Here is a 16,299-nt window from a genome sequence, read left to right on the forward strand (position 1 = left end):
GGATCTTATATGATGATGGATAACAGGAACCAACAAGCCAGAGATTGGCACTGAACTCCAGTGTCTGCTTTGGCGTGGTTTCTGCAGCTGGATGCCCTTCCTTATGCCAATCACTTCATGTACTAGATGCTTTCTTTTGTGGCACTAGCACTAGAGTAACTTGCAAGACAAGATCCCTATAGTGTTGGGGGCGTGCAAGAGAAGACCCCTGTAGTGTTGGGGGAGATGGAAGAAACGTACCTTGCTGAAGATAAAATTCATGGCTTCCCTTGCTCTTGTTACTTGTCTGTTTTAGTAGGGAACTTTAACTGTTTTTTAGATATAATTTTGTTTACAATGATTGTTTCCTGTATGTTCATCCAGAGGAAATATATTTACGATTCTGCTCTGATATTAGGGAGCCTGAAGAAAAGCAACCAGTACACTCTGTAAAGTGGTTGGTGTTAGCAAGAGTATCCAGCCATAGAAGCCATGGCAAAGCAGACATGGAGCATGTCAGATTCTGCTAAATCATCTAACCCATGCCAGCATGGAACACAGACGTTAAAATGATGATTACTCAGATTATTACAAGGTATTAATAACTGAAACATTTAATACCTGTTTGTAGTATCTTTGTAATCTTACTGAAAAAAAAATTTTTTTTTTTCCTTTTACATCCAGTTCGAGATTCAGCTGAATGGTCAAATGCGGAGATCCAATTTTTAGTGGTAGAAGTTTCTGGATCTACATTAATTCAATCAATGTAGAGTCTCATTTCTGAAAATGATAGTGTGATTTGAGAGAGATTTGGCTGCTGTTTTTAGCAGTCAGCGGTTGGGTGGAAACCTTTTAGATTATATTGTTCATCTTAGTCAGTCAGTCACAGCATAACTGTTTTATTATCATCAATGTGAAATACACAGAACTGACAACACGAGCAATATCAGCAACAATAACGACACTAGGAGACAGTCAATTAAAATCTACCCCAGTATTTGATGATGGAAGGATCAAACATAGTCACCCTCTCTAAAATTTGTGCATATAATGTAAAGAGATGGAAATAATTATTGCAAAGCATTTTTGTTAGCTCTGCAGAAACTATCATCCACTGCCACCATTTTGTCTGAAAAACGTGACCGATTCTATCACTCACTACTTTATTGCAATAATAGTAATAATGATTTAATATGGGAAGCAGGTCACAAATTTGAGAAACCTAATTGATTTGCTCAACTTTCATACCACCTGATTGATATTTATTTTATTAGCTGTGGAGGGATAAAAGACAAAAGTTGCCTTTGATGTGATTTGAACTCCGTGTAGAGAGCTATATTAAACATAGCAATATATCTTGTCTGTGATGTCATTATTTCTACCTTTCTATTGCTTCAGCAGTAATAATATTAGGGGGTTTTCATTTTAGTTATTCTGCTCAGAGAAGAGAATGGTGATGGTATCTTTTATTACTTTCATGTTCTCTTATCTTTTACTTTCAAATGTGGTACATATTCCAGCATTTTTGTTTTGTTGAATTGCTTAGTTGTGAGGACGAATCAACACCAGTTGCCAAGTAGTAGTTGCTCTCTCTCTCTTTCTTTCTCTCTCTCTTTCTCTCTCTCTTTTTCTCTATCTCTCTTTCTCTCTCTCTCTCTCTCTCTCTCTCTCTCTCTCTCCTCACTCAATCCTTCACTCCTCACTCACTCACATGTGTGCATGAGACTTCCATTCAGTTTCTGTCTGTCAGATTCACTCACAAAGCATTGGTCAGCCTGGGGCTATAATAGAAGACACTTGCTCAAGGTGTTGTGTGGTGGGATCAAACCTGGAACCATCTGGTTGAAAAGCAAGCTTCTTAATGACATAGCTATGACTAGAGAAAGTTTAAAAACAAAATTGTAGGGACTCAGTCAAAGAAGGAAGGGTAACAGCTATGTTATTTTTAGGTGACTGGTGGGAGGAAAAGAGGATGTTCTGGTCCGAACATTTGCAACAGAATGGTCTCTGCTAAGGACTTCAGTGGCTAGGTTGAGTTACGCTGGGTAATGGATTATATCTGTCACCTGAGACAAGACTTCACGCTGTTTAACTTCCAAATTCCACAAGACTTCTATGCAGTGGAATTTGAACATGGAACTACTGTAGTTGCAGATTGAACTTCTTAACTACACATCCATGTTCAGTTTGCTGGCTTTTGTGTATTAGCGTTGGGAGGCATGGAGGGGTGGGTGGAGTAAGTCCCAGTGTGTGTGTGTGTGGGGGGGATGGGTACAGACTTAATACCGAAGAGGAAGATCAAGGAGAAATATTTATCGCAGCTGGGAATGGGGGTAGGACATATTTGCTCAGGTTGACATGAGGTAAAGAAATATTTCAAATTTTATCTGATGTCACTTTTTTTTTTTTTTTCTTTTAAATTTATAAATGTCCTCAGTTTTCACTCATCTTTCACTATTTTTCTATTTTATTGATCTATAATGATGATGATATTAAAAATCAATATTTCCCTCTTGGAATTAAAATCCAGTCTATAATTAAAGCTGTTGCACATTTTTTTTCTAAAATATTATTTCACTTTTTCTGAAGTTAGCTCTGTCTCCTAGTGGAACAGACAGTATATTATATAATTCTAAGACAAGATTATGTTAAAAGGGTGGTTACCCTGACACCACTCTTATCTAATCTATCTCTGGGGAAAAAATAAAAGATTACTAATAATTATAATAATAATAATAATAATAGTAACAATTCTAGTATATTGCTCCTACTTAATACATCCTGGTTAAATGTGGGTGCGTATGCCAATAGTGCCCCCCTTCCTCTTACCCAGTGTTATTACTTGATGCGAAGTCAGCTAATCCTTCTTTCCATCAATTAAGAGCTTTATCTCGACGGAACACCATTGCTAATGTCTTTGGTGCAGATTATCTTCAAATTTAATCCCGTCTTCCTTTTTCTCTCCTTCTCTTGTTTCTCCATCTTTGTCAGATGTTCACAAACTTCTTGTCTTAAGCTTCTAATTTTCCTGTCCAATTCCTGCTGACATGGTTAGGAAGCATATAAATACATCGACAATGGTGGTCACAGCAGTGTTAGTTGTGGTCATAGTAGTCACAGTGGTAATGCAGTTTATCACGGTAGCAGTAATGGTAGTAGAATGTTATTCATCATCATCATCGTCAACTCTTGGACATTACTGCCTGGAGTCCTGAGATTTCTAGGACTGGTTCCCCAGTTTCCATGGCACATAAGTGACAGTCCGCAACATTTTCTCTGAATTGGATGCTAGTCTACTGCAGGGTTACACCATTTCCTGCTGGAGTGGACTGGAGCAGCATGAAACGAAGGGTTTTGCTCAAGAACGGAATTTACTGCCCTGTCCAGGAATTGAAACCACAATAGTCATGGTGGGAGAGTAATTAGTGATATAAACAATATCACAAATAATTCAATATTGCACATATCCTATCATTGTGGTATTGTGTATTATCATATCATTGTGATATTGTCTATTATCCTATCACTGTGTTGTATTGTGTATTATCCTATCTCTCTGTGGTATTGTATATTGCCCATCATCGCGTGTGATATTGCTTATCGTCATATCCGCTCTTCTGATTCCTTCACATTACATGATCATTTCCATCATCTCGGTCATCTTTCCCGTACACATTTATCAGCTGAGAGACATTCAATATGCAACCAGTTAATCAATCACTGTTTTAAATTAGAAATGCTTATTTTGTTTCTCTGCTTTTTTTTTTTTTTGTACTTTATTTTTATTCTAGTTAGTTCTGTTGGATAAGAATTGATTGCTGGTAGTGAATCTTGATTGATTTTGATGCAGCTTGTAATGCGTTCCTATTCCATTTGTCCCCCGCTCCATGGTTTAACAAACAACCCCATCAACTGAAGTGTTATTCCGAGTTAACAAGCAATGCTCTTATAAACCTGGCATTAAGTGGAGGGATTTTTTTTCCTCGAGTGTCATTCCGTTTCTCAGCCCAAAGAAAACTTATTCATCTTGGCAAAGATTTTAGTAATAAGATATTTTTCTAGTCTATATTGATCTTAGATGTTTACAGTATAGCATGTTTGCTTAATGAGTTTCCAGAACACCTACCACTGCTAACAGCTACCAAAGTTAGTTGAGTCATTGAGGAAGTCTTTGTCTATCTCATTTACTAAAAATAGCAGCTGAATAACTCCAATATCATATCTTACTATCTTAAAAAATAGGGCCCATTGCATAATGAGGTCTTAGATTTATTCATTAAAAAGAAAAATCCTGAAATGGAATGTTTGATTATAGACTTCCTTGAGTGAGAACTGACCTGGAATTAGACAACCACCACTAAAGTTAGTAAATTCTACCATTTGTATAGAGATGGTTGTAAACTATGACTTGCCTATTGTTTTGGATGGTGTAGTTTGTTTGCAGTTCACTAAAGAAGCATGTCCAAGCTTCCTGACATAATAATAATAATTTGGTGTATTGCCACTTCAAATTGTGAAGTTCACATGTACTCTTAGCTGAATTAACCAGGGATTCATTGGAGGGATACAATGTCAGTCTTGGAAGGGTTTGAGCCGAGAGGATGTGTGTAGAAGACAAAATTTTGTCGTGCATATAGTTTGGCTTTTTACCATTTTCTTTCAGTTCATCTAACCTCAATTAATATATAATTAATAATAATTACTGATTAAGTATCCATTGTTTTCCCTGCTGGCTTTTATGTAGTAGACATCTACATTTCAATAGTTTTCCATACATCTTGATCTTGTCGTTTTGCCAGATGGTATCACTAATTACCTGAGCCGGCATAGAAGCCTCTATGTGGTCATTTGACATGCTAGAAATAGTTGCTAAATCTCGTGATCATGTAGGAAGGACACAATTGTGTAATATAGTTATCAATGCACTATTGTCTGAAAATTAGATGGGATGATTTTGGTTAAAATGCTTTGGAGAGGTCTACTTGGTTCTCTGTTTACACATAGGTGCAGGAATGGCTGTGTGGTAAGTAGCTTGCTTACCAACCACATGGTTCCAGGTTCAGTCCCCTTTTTTCTCGATATACAATATCTGTACACCACTTCAAACCCTATATATACATACACAGGGTGCAGTGAATAAATTGATGTCTAAATTACACAAAAATTCGAATAACACCAACATCTCATTTTAACATATATTTATAAAAATTAAATAAAAATATCTTGAAATACTAAAGAATAAATTTCTTCAATAAAATCACCATTGGCTTCAACCATGGCCGCCAAACGACTTTGGAATCTCCTGCAACACTTTTGGAGAGTCTCCTTGTTTAAGTTGGTGAATGCTGCCATAATCCTTGCCTTCAGTTCATCTTTGGTGTTGCAAGGAGTTTTGTTGGTCTCTTACTCAACTGCACTCCACACAATAATCAAGGGGGTTGTAGTCTGGGGAGTTAGGTGGCCAGATGTTAGGGGTGATACAGTCATAGAAATTGTTATACAGCCATGACTGGGTTCTCCTGCTTGTGTGACAGGGTGCAGAATGTTGTTGCCAGACATAAGGTCTTCCAGCAGCCACCCTCTTCACCCAGGGCAGCACTACCTCCTCCAGGCACTTGATGTAGGCCTCCGTGTTAAGTCTGTGGGAAGATGAATGGAGGCATAATGTCACCATCACTAGTGATCACTCCAAACACCATGACGTTGACTGGATGTTTGATTTTTATCACTCTCAGTACATGTCTTGGGGACACGGCAAGCCAACAGTTGTTCTGTGTGTTCACTATCTGATCCTGGCAGAAATTTTTCTCATCTGAGAAAAACCAAAGCATGTTTGGTTGGAGGTGGTGCTTGAGTTTGTTCAAAAGCTTTGTAGCACAGTCTTTGCTCTTGTCCTTGATGACTTGGGATAAAAATTGGCCCTCTCTCATCTTGTATAAGGAATACCGAATGTCTTCATTCATGTATTACCTGCCTGATAAGAAACTCAGACACTCACATGTACCTGATTGACTTGAAAGGATCGTTGTCATTCATAGCCTGAATCTCACCAACAAATTCAGGAGTCCTTTTCTTGTCTGAGAACAATCAGTGAGTTTTCCAAGCTGCCATAGATTCCTAATCACCGTTAGACTCCTCCAACTCTTTCCGAATCCTCTCTGCTCTGTCCTAAGATTGACACCCAAACACTCTGAAATGCTCATATTTGAGCTTCTGATGCAAATGCCAAGCAATACAGCATGTCATTTCCAAATTTCTGGTAGAGTGAATTGCGTCATGGTACTGTCTTTCTCACACTGCCCGACTGACCCTACTATACTGTGTGGTCAACAAAATCAAAAACAAACCGTGCACATAGGCAAAATTAAAAATACAAAGTGGCAACAGTTTACCCATTGCACCCTGTATGTATGTGTGTGTGTAAATATATATATATATATATATACATATATATATATATATATATAAAAACAACAAATCTGATTTTACACTGTTGTCACTGATTTTCACACGGCCCCATTTTGGCACAATTTTTCCTTTAAATGCTCATATATATATTTCCTTGTATATTTCCATAGACATTTTTTTGTTTCGCAGTTACCTTACCCTTTCTCACATTTTTATTTCTGCTGTTGTGTATCTAAATGCGTTGTCATTTCAAATGTATATTTTATACAATGTTTTACGTCTTAGAACAAAGCCTGGCTTGACAAAAATGTAATACCTATAGAAACCTGCATGTTATAAAATCCTTAGTCATATGTTTGTGTGTGTATATATGTGTATATATATGTATATATATATATATATATATATATATATATATGTGTGTGTGTTATAATGAACAGCCTTTTTGTTTATTGTTCTTTTTGTCTGTGTTCCAACTATATTCTGGCAATTGAAGTATGTCTAATAAACATAGCTGTTTACTTACACCAATTTCTCTCTTTCTCATACATGCTTTCCTTTTCTTTCTTTTTCTCTCCCTTCCTTCACATCCTCTTCTTCCCCCCCCCCATACCTTATTTCCATTCTACTCCATATTTCATTATTTATGAGGAAGATTTGAATGAGGCTTCTTTCATGATTTTATTACTCTCTCTCTAAATGTACATTCACACATGCACAGACATTCTGTAAATATTAATTGCTGTTTGTTGGTGTCTCCATGGTTTCTTTCTATCTAGTTTTTCATTATCAGAGCTACTTTTTTCCTGTTCATTTCTAGGTTTTTTAACCAAAGAAAATAAAGCTGATTTAGTGCTGACTTACCCCTATTTTCTGCAAGTAAAAATCTAGAATCTGAGGAAACCGATGTGGCTCTCTGTTGGTCAGAATAAGCCAAAGGCTGGGTTTGTGGAATTTAATTCCATTACCATGAGGAGTAGAATGACCATGTAAAACCCTTGTTCTTTAATAGAATACAGCAAAAGACCAAAAGATCAAACATTCTACATCTTAGTTAATTCTATGTCCCACAAATTCTCCATATTGTAAATTCTTCTCCTTGCATCATTTAGTATACTGTAGGTCTCTGGCAACAAATTCAATATCCTATACCAATATTTACATTTACTATTTATTTTAGTGGAGGCACAATGGCCCAGTGGTTAGGGCAGCGGACTCGTGGTCGGAGGATCGTGGTTTCAATTCCCAGACTAGGTGTTTTTGCTCAATAAACACGCACAACGCCCAAAGCTTCACGAGGCTCCAGCAGGGGGTGGCGGCGGCCCCTGTTGTACTCTTTCTCTCACTCTTTCTTCCTGTTTCTTGAGTAAAGCTGCAATGGACAGGCGTCCCGTCCAGCTGGAGGGGAACACATACGGCATGGAAACCGGCCCACGAGCCTGGCTAGGCTTTAAAAGGGCGCATAAAATAAAATAAAAAATAGAGAGTGTAGTGGGTGCTTTTACGTGCCACTGGCACAAAGGCCAGTCAGGCGGTACTGGCAACAGCCACGCTCGAAATGGTGTATTTTACGTGTCACCTGCACAGGAGCCAGTCCGGCGGCACTGGCAACGATCAGTTTCTATAGGTACAAGGTCTGAAATTTTGTGGGAGGGGATTAGTCGATTACATCGACCCCAGTGTTTCGCTGGTGCTTAATTTATCGACCCTGAAAGGATGAAAGGCAAAGTCAACCTTGATGGAATTTGAACTCGGAATGTAGCGGCAGATGAAATACTGCTAAGCATTTCACCCAACATCAATAATGATGATAATAATAATAATAATAATAATAATGCCTTATATTTATATCCTATTTCAACACAGAAAAGATTACAAGATGGTTGTACTTTAATCTCAAGTTAGCTCTGGTCAGGCAGACTTAGAAAGGTATTTCAGATATGGCTATCTTATCTCTTTGCATATCACAGAAATTATTTAATATGTACTTCTGTATTGAAGGTGGTAGAGAGGGTGTGATTTGAGTGAAATTCGGTTATTACTATTAGGTCGTGCTTGACTGCCTAGAGGCTCCCTTGTTGGTTTTAGATAACAAGATTGTTTTCTACTGGAGTTTCTAAACAATGTTAATAGCTGCTGTGTCAATTGTATTTTTGTCTGATCACTTAAGAACGGTCACCAGAGTTCTATGAATGTCACTTGAAATGTCATCACTTTTGTTTTGTAAACATCACTGGATGCTGACAGACTAGCTTCTCTGGTTATAGTTCTAGTCCATCTCAGTTATTTTGATCGAGGGTTTATACTCTGTAACCCAGGGTATCATTGTAGTTGTATGGTTTTTTTTTTTTTTTTTTTTTTTATTTAAGAATTATATTTGATAAAAAAATAAGTTGCTGTTATAATTGATGAAAGAACAATCTTCTCTATCAATAATGGTATACTGTGTGTGTTTGTGTGACAGAAAAGGAAAGAGCTTGTTAGATTGCACTGTAAGCTACTATCAGCATTGTTTTAATGTCCACATTTCCATGCTTGCATGGGTCAGACTTAATGAGGCAGATTTTTCTACAACCAGATGCTCTTCCTGTTGCCAACCATTGCCTGTTTTCAAGGAAGGTAATATTTCCCTTGAAAAGCAATAAACCCAATGGTTGGATATGTCCAAAGGAAAGAGATGCACAAGCATGCACCCACTCATGCACTTTCACGTGGTGACATGTTATGTGCCTGCATACATGCCCACGCACTCTCTTGCATTGCATTTTTTCCTAGAAAGACATCAAAACCCACTTGGCAAATTTGATCTCACGAGGGTTTTGTGAGCAGGTATTAATGCAACACCCCTATTTGGCCATTGGGCTTCTACATGCCAGATGATAAACAACAATTAGGTCAGCATCTAAAATACAAGTGAACACCTTTAGTCTACTACTACTATTGCTGCTGCTGCTATTACTACTACTATTGTCATGTTTGGTTACTAATTAAAATTACTTCTTTTCTTAGATATAATCCACATTTCTGCACTCGTTGGCTGTTTTTCAGTATTCGGCATTTCTAATCCGTTGGGAATGGGTACAGACAAATGTGCAATCGCAAAGGGGAGCATTGTTCTCACGAGAGCATGTTCTGTTGCAACAACTGCCCAATAGGATTGACAGCAACGAGGTTGTTGAGTGCATTCCAACACTTCCCTCGCATCACTGCAACAATGAAAAAGGGAAAAAAACAAAACAAAACAAACTACTCGTTGCATAAATAGGAGTGCATATGGCTACAGATGCAACAGTTTAATGTTGCATATGCACTTCAGTCGTGCAACCAAAGTGGTTGTCAACTTTCAACTTTAAAGACTATGTACTTCATATATTTGTATAAACGCTGCCTGAATAAGAGTGTATAAATTAACATAATTGTTGAAATCATACTCTTTGTGTGGTGGTGGTGGTGGTGGGGGGGGGTATGTGTATTGTAAGGGGACCTTCTCAAATTCGTTGGAATGGCATATTTGATAGGGGTGGGTGTCAAGCAGGGAGGGATGGCATTGGTGTCTTATCAAATTGGGTGGAATTACATCGTATAGGTGTTTGTTCAAACTGGGTGGATGTTGTAGAAGATTGTTGAAAGCAAATATAGAGTTTCACTCATTAAACTTCTTTCATGGTTTTATCATCATCATCATCATTACCATCGCCATAACCAACATCTTCAAATTTACCCTTTTAGAAAATAATGTAAAAACAAGCAGACAAACTCGAGTACTTAATGAATGTTATATGTAAGGAGTGTTCCGGTTAAGTTATTGTATAGCATATATTTGATATACAATTCTAGATATCAAATATTTGCTATATATAAGAAATATGACTAAAATTCTCTATGTATGTCATATTTGTGTGTGCTTGCATATATTATATACATGTGTGTGTGTGTGTGTGTGTGTGTGTATATATATATAAATATATCTATATTTATTTAAAAGCAGCAGAAATATAACAAAAGACTGTTACTCGGAGTATATATATCTATGTGTATATATATATATATATATATATATATATATATATATCTACCTCTCTCTATATATATAAGATTGGAAAGAAAATCTTGTCACATTCCAAGATGTGAATGAATCAAATACCTCTTTGGTCTTAATTGATATATTTGCTCAAGATAATATTTCCGCCTCTTTATTGGTAGCATAATCCCATTAATTGGTAAATTGTTGATACTTTGAGCGTAAAATTCTTCTTGTTTCGAAACAAACAAATACTCAGAATTTTTTTTTTTCAACCTCTGCATCGTAAACTGTTTCCCCTTGAAATATGTTGCAATGATCTGCAAAGATCATAGTCAGAGACGGAGCAAAATCAGGAAAGCTATGAGGAAGTTGCAAAACTTTTATATATTTAGTGCCATAACATTCTTCTGAGTGACTTGGGCAATATACAGGGTGTCCATAAATTATCTTTAAGACTTCCACAATGTATTGTATTAAATTGTAAAAGGAATTTATGGACACTCTATATGATCAAGCATCATTGGTTGTATAGTAGGAGCGACACTTCTTTATGATTGACCAATGATGGGTGGGTTTTTTCTGCCAATTTTTGTGCAATGCTTTCCAATTGAGGATACTCTTCCACATTGTTTCATTTTGGTCTGACACTTCATTAGACGACGCCCTTCATATTCCACTACAAAGCACAACCGTTCTTTTTTTTAGTATGGCTCTAGTTTGAGGATGGATTCTTCTTTTTCATTCACTGCTAACCATTGTTGTTTGTTGAATATCATCATTTGATATCTGTTTTCCATGCTGGCATGGGTTGGATGGTTTGACAGGAGCTGTCTCGGCAGAAGACTGTAGCGAACTTCAGTGTCTGTTTTGGCATAGTTTTTATGGCTGGATGCCCTTCCTAACACCAACCACTCCATTTTTTGTCACCCCTGATGACTCTACTCTGGAATGGTTTGGTAGCAAGTCAACTCTTCAATTATAAGCAGAGTGGGGTCAACTTTTTAATTAAGCTGAGAAGCAATTAAATTATGAGATGACTTACTGACCAAGTTGTTTGTGGAAAGTGTTTTATAAGTGAAATGTGACTTGAATTGAACTGTTTTGTTAATTCCTGTACAATTTATAGATTTTCAACCATGGTATTTTGAAGCTCACTTGGTTGTGCAGATTGAGAGGAATTGGTATGAGGAAAATTTCTTGCACAAAATTAGCCAAACCATTGTTGGCACATTTGGACACTTAATGCTTCCAGTGGTGGAATATTTCTTACTCTTTTTGAATTCATACGATTATGCAGTGTTAGAGGTAAAGATCATTACAAATTTAAACAGTATGGCAGAAGATAATCTGCAAAGGGAAAAAAAACCCATTAGAATATAAAACTGAAAGCTTATTTTACAACAAGTATTGAAAAAATGATTGCAAAATGATCATTTAATAATGTGATAGGACTTTCTGTGTGTTTATGTGAGAGAGAGGCTCTAAGGAAATACTTGGGTGCTTATGTATATGTTTTCTTGTGAAAAAAGGTCATTATGTCATGTTGTGTTACCCTGTGCTTATCTGTCTGCTATTAATAATTCATAGTATCTTACTATAAACCTGGGCAGGAAATTGCTGTCTTCTTGGATTTAATTACAACTGTTAAAGTAATTTCTTTGCCTTGCATCCTTTTAGGGTTGATAAAATAAGCACCATTTGAGAACTGGTGTTGATGTAATTATCAACTTAATCCATCCGCTGAAATTGCTGGCCTTGTGCCAAAATTTGAAATCAAAATTTCTGTTAACTTCCCAGCATGCATTACAGTGATTGCTGCTCATGCCATCTTGCATGGTTTACAGATAATATTGGTAGAATAAATATTGTAACCCCCTCATTGCTCTCCCTAAGTGATTGATCTATCTACTAAACTTCTTGCATTCAAAGGAGCCTTAACATGGCCACTTACCCTCTTCACCTTTTCTATTCTTTTAAGAAGGGCAACAACACTTCCCTTTACCCATCACTCTTAATTTTTTTAGGGCTTCTCAGACTGGTGAGAAGAGGGGAGGAGATTGTGCTCAAACTGTAAATCCGGTTCAAAAGCTTGCAACGGTGTGAAGTCTGATTTAAACACCCAGGGACCAGGTGGTGGTTTCAAACTGTGTGAAGTATTAAGTTTTTGCTGCCCTCCCACTCTTCAAGAACAGAAGTAAATACTGCAAGTCATTTTGTCCAGTGCTCTAGTTCTGCCAATTTGTCTGCTAGAAATAGTAGCCAAATCACATCATACCATATTATTAAGCTGAGAGAAAGTCACATTGCATAATGTAGTTGTATTTGTATTATGTCTGGGGCAGGGAGAAGTTGAAATGCTTTTGGTCATGGGTCTGCAGCACTATCGGAGCTGGCCTGGAGCTGAACAGCAGATGCATACAAGCCAGATGAATCATTTTACTGCACACTGCATGTGCTGTATATGTTTCTTCCTGGTGTAAAATGTAAATATTTATCTTTCTCAGTTTTGCTTGCAACATACTCTTGTTTGTGTAACAAAAATAAACCCAGAATAATAGGAACAAGAACAACAGCACTTCTGTGTGATGGCTGATGTAATATGGTAGTGTTGTTTGTGGCCATATAGAGAACTGTTAGTGGAATTTAATCAAAATTTGGTTTTTTGGAATTGTTTCCTCTCCATCCCTTTTGCTTTGGTATTCATTTGAAACCAGAAATAGGTTAGAGTTAAATGCTAAATAAAATTACTTAGTAAAACCCTGTTGTGTAACTGTATATGTGGGTGGGTGCATGTAAATGTGTGTGTGTGTGTGTATGTATAAATGCATGTAAATGTGTGTGTGTATGTATAAATGCATGTAAATGTGTGTGTGTAAATGCATGTAAATGTATGTGTGTAAACGTATGTAAATGTTTATATAGATGCATGTTAATGTGTGTGTATGTATAAGTGCATGTAAATTGTGTGTGTGTGTGTGTAAATGTATGTATGTATAAGTGCATGTAAATGTATGTATGTATAAGTGCATGTAAATGTGTGTATAAGTGCATGTAAATGTGTGTATAAATGCATGTAAATGTGAGTGTGTATATGTATGTATAAATGCATGTGTGGGGGTGCCTGTAAGTGTATATATGTGTGTGTATATCATTGGTGCACAATGGTGTGAATACTTTCTGGTTCTTAGGTTTGTAAAATGAAGGCAACTCTTTCTAAAAGAACGTAAATCAAGTGAACTTAGCAATTCAACAAATAGGAGCAATTCAACAAATAAGGATGTGTTAAAGTGAGTAGTGGAGGGTTGACATAATTAATTACAGATGATGAGGGTAATATCCTAGCATGACCACGGTCCAATGTCTGAAACCTGTTAAAGAATTGAAGGATATCCTATAATACCTATTTCTTGTAAGTTGGAAGTGTGTGTGTATGAAAGGTTTTGAAATTGGAGAAGGATTAGCAGTGTCTGTGATTGTTTTTTTCAGGGTTTCAGTGTGATGTAGGGAGGACAATGTATTTGGACCTGAAACCTGTCTGAAATGTTTGTAGCAGAGAAGGCTTCGGCTGAAGGTGTTTGAGAACTGGGTGACTGGTGTTTATTGTCTTAAGAGTGGACAATTGAGTGTCTGTTTGCTGAGGGGCTTTTGTAACATCCAAAGGTAAACCCATGAGGTATCGGCAGTGATGCAATACCAGTTTTTAAGTATGTGATGGACTTTGAGAGAAAAAGAAGAGTTTTGCTGCAATATCACATAAAGAAGATAAGCATTGACTACTTTTCCGCTACATATGGCACACTTAAGATCTCCTTGTTCAATGAACTCTCTTTAGAGTAGGGCATAGTTTTAATGAAGATTTGGTTGCTATTTCTAGCTGGTCGAGCAACTGCATAGTGGCTCCAGTGGCGGCAGGAATTGGTGGTGTAAGTGGAAGTATTGGTTGGTTGTTTACATTTGAGGAATAAGTCTGCTTTGTTTACATACATCTGTTTTCCTCTGGAAGTCAGAACAGCGGAATGGAGAGGTGGAATGGCAGATGGTTGGGGAAGATTCTAGAAATCTAATATTTTCTCTGCAACCAACTCAGATCCAGTTGTTACGCAACCGTACACAGGGAAAAAGTCAACATTCTTTATTGGGTGTGTTACACAAAACAGAAACAAACACAACATGCTAGGTTTCTTACTCATTTTCTCCCCCCCCCCCTCACCGTTTCCAACTTGGCTTTCCCACTCTGTTGCTCTCATTTCTCTCTAACCCCCCCCTCCATACCAATTAATTCAATCCCCCCTTCCTTCCTTTTTTACATTCTCTTCCTCAACTCATTAACCTTTGCTCTTTGCTTTCCATTTATTTCTTTTCTCTTCTTCCCCTTTTCTTTCCAGTATCTTTTTTTTTCTCATCTCATCCCATGTCCTATCTCCACACATCTCCCTGTCTTTTTCTATATTCCTCCATTCTTTTTTCCAGCTCTTTTCAATCTTATTTTCTTTCACTTCCCACTCCTTTTTATCTCCTCCTTCCCCTCCTCCTTCCCCTCCTCTGTCCTTTCTTATGTCCTTCCCCTCTGTCCTTTCTTATGTCCTTCCCCTCCTCTGTCCTTTCTTATGTCCTTCCCCTCTGTCCTTTAAGTCCTTCCCCTCCTCTGTCCTTTCCTATGTCCTTCTCCTCCTCTGTCCTTTCCTATGTCCTTCTCCTCCTCTGTCCTTTCCTATGTCCTTCTCCTCCTCTGTCCTTTCCTATGTCCTTCTCCTCCTCTGTCCTTTCCTATGTCCTTCTCCTCCTCTGTCCTTTCCTATGTCCTTCTCCTCCTCTGTCCTTTCCTATGTCCTTCTCCTCCTCTGTCCTTCTCCTCCTCTGTCCTTTCCTATGTCCTTCTCCTCCTCTGTCCTTTCCTATGTCCTTCTCCTCCTCTGTCCTTTCCTATGTCCTTCTCCTCCTCTGTCCTTTCCTATGTCCTTCTCCTCCTCTGTCCTTTCCTATGTCCTTCTCCTCCTCTGTCCTTTCCTATGTCCTTCTCCTCCTCTGTCCTTTCCTATGTCCTTCCCCTCCTCTGTCCTTTCCTATGTCCTTCCCCTCCTCTGTCCTTCCCCTCCTCTGTCCTTTCCTATGTCCTTACCCTCCTCTGTCCTTTTCCTTCTATCCATTTCTATGTCTCCCCATCCATTTCTATATTCCTTCTGACTTTTCCTTGTCTACCTACTTTTTTCTAGTCTCTCCTCTGTTGTTTCCCCCCATCTCCTGTTCCCTATAACTCTCCCACTTTCTTACCAATACCTCTCAACACTTCATTCTCCAGAATCACTCTTCTACTCCCCCCCCCCCCGGTTCCTTCATCTTCTCTCAGCTGTTGCCTTTTATCTTTTCCTCATCTTTTTAATATATATATGTTTATGTTTGATTTATCTATGATAAAAAGATTCTCACACTTGTTTTCTCTTCCCCTTCCAAACCTTTCACTGTGTCTGTGTGTCCCTGTTCATACCCCAATTCTGTGTCATTAAATATGACCCTCAGGCCAGGAGAATAAGATTACTTTCTGTTATTTCTTTTTTTTTTTTTTTGTATTGGTATTAATGTGTGGAATGCTTTTTTTTTTTTTCTTATCTCCTCCTGCTGCTCTTGTTTCCCCCAACTGTATGAGCTCAGAGCCAAATAGAAAACCTCTCTATAAGCCTGCTAGAAAGCAGCATCCAAACCTCCAAAATCATGTTTTACAAAAAGGACATTAGATAATACTCCTGGATACACTCTGCATGCAAAAAGATTGGATGGTCTTGTCTGGAATGGCTTTAATCATATGTTTGGTCAGTCAGAGCAACCATACAACTTATGATGATCTTTCAAAGCACCATGCTTATAAACAGGGCTGTGGAGTCAACAAGAAC

At 37.7% G+C, this 16,299-nt stretch overlaps 1 protein-coding gene across 11 annotated transcripts in view; it reads left to right on the forward strand.

Annotated features, from left to right (window-relative positions):
- The window catches only part of LOC106880869 (uncharacterized), a 152,776-nt gene that overhangs the window by 60,467 nt on the left and 76,010 nt on the right, over nt 1-16,299 (forward strand). The gene's annotated exons all lie outside the window — the stretch shown is intronic.

The sequence above is a fragment of the Octopus bimaculoides genome, chromosome 10, assembly GCF_046866305.1.
Source record: "Octopus bimaculoides isolate indiv1 chromosome 10, ASM4686630v1, whole genome shotgun sequence".
NCBI lineage: Eukaryota > Metazoa > Mollusca > Cephalopoda > Octopoda > Octopodidae > Octopus > Octopus bimaculoides.